This window comes from Drosophila rhopaloa, unplaced genomic scaffold, assembly GCF_018152115.1.
Source record: "Drosophila rhopaloa isolate 14029-0021.01 unplaced genomic scaffold, ASM1815211v1 contig_203, whole genome shotgun sequence".
Classification (NCBI taxonomy): Eukaryota; Metazoa; Arthropoda; class Insecta; order Diptera; family Drosophilidae; genus Drosophila; species Drosophila rhopaloa.
The window spans coordinates 13,522-14,819 of record NW_025335088.1 but is presented as its reverse complement, the minus strand read 5'-3'; the positions used below and the strand labels follow the sequence as shown (position 1 = coordinate 14,819).

The 1,298-nt window shown below is 46.1% G+C and overlaps 1 long non-coding RNA gene across 1 annotated transcript; it reads left to right on the top strand.

The window, feature by feature from the left end:
• Positions 1–204: 204 nt before the first annotated feature.
• LOC123037873 lies at positions 205–827 on the top strand. The gene is made up of 3 exons (XR_006417671.1): positions 205–292; positions 403–518; positions 613–827. It is a non-coding gene; the product is annotated as an uncharacterized LOC123037873 (long non-coding RNA).
• Positions 828–1,298: the final 471 nt, after the last annotated feature.

The following is a 1,298-nucleotide window of genomic DNA, read 5'->3' as shown; positions in this document are numbered from 1 at the left end:
TACTAGTTCCGCCACGAACCAGCACGACTCAGGAACCAGTTCTCCATTCCCAGGCCATCCCTAGTATCGGCATCTGTTGCTCCTCTCTAACCCAGGTACGCGGTCGTTTGGTATGTTTTGATTATATATAGGTTTATTTTCTTTATTTTTGGCAGACGTGTTATGGTTTCGTTTACTTGTCAATGGAACAGGAGTGCAATTGAGGCTGCCAGTAGCCCAACGCAGGACACGCCCACGCCCTGAGATATATTCGTCCTGCCGCTTTGAAAGGGTTAGCCGGGCCATTAATTGGGTACGTATTTGCACGTTTGCACATGTGTACCTATGCTGCAATTATTGTTTCAAATCTTTCGCATGAAATACTCCCAATCGTTTCCCTTGTAATGTTTCCCGTTCATATAGGTTATTCCCTACGGGTCTTACTATGCGGCACTTGGAGTACTTGCGACAAAACTTGGCATTTATGTTGTTCTTGAAATCGCTGAGGATGAAGTTTCGCTTAAAGATTTCTTGGCCAGGTAGGTACTTGATTTCTTTAGCTCTTCTATTGTATTGTTTGGCTGATCTCTCATATGTTTCATTAATGCGTTCTGTTACCTTTTCCCTTATTAGTTGAAGCCGATCCGTTCGAGATAGACTCTATATCTGGGCGTCGTTTACGGCGTCTAGTTTTCGGGCTATCCTATAATCTTGCCCGCTCAGGAACATGTGTTGGCCAAACATGGCAAAGTATGGGGAGACACCAGTGCTGTTGTGGACGGCACTCCGCAGAGAACCTTGAATCTCGACTATCTTGTCATCCCAACGTGTGTGGTCTTCCCCTACATGGATCCTAATAGCTTCACGCGCTCTGAGGCATTCGACTGTGGAGCATACCTGCCGGTCCTCTTATGACGAATTTGATACTTCTCCAGGAAACTTTGAAACCGGCTTGCTACAAACTGGACTCCGTTGTCGGTGAGTATTACCTCTGGAACACCAAACTCATGCCATATTTCCGACTCCAGATATCTGACGACTGCGTCTGCTGTCGCTTTTGGCATTGCTTTTAACCAAACAAACTTCGTCAGATGATCCAGCACTACCAATATGTAGCAGTTGCCCCTTTTTGACCGTGGATATTTTCCCAGGAAATCCATATACAGCTGCTGCATGGGCCGTGAGGTGATTGTTTGTTTGCCCATTTTCGGCCTAGTCATCTGGGTTGTGTGCTTGGTTTCCTTGCAGATGTTGCAGTCTTTAACGTAGTTTTTCACCTGGATTGCCATCTTGGGCCAGTAGTAGAACTGCCTAAGCCT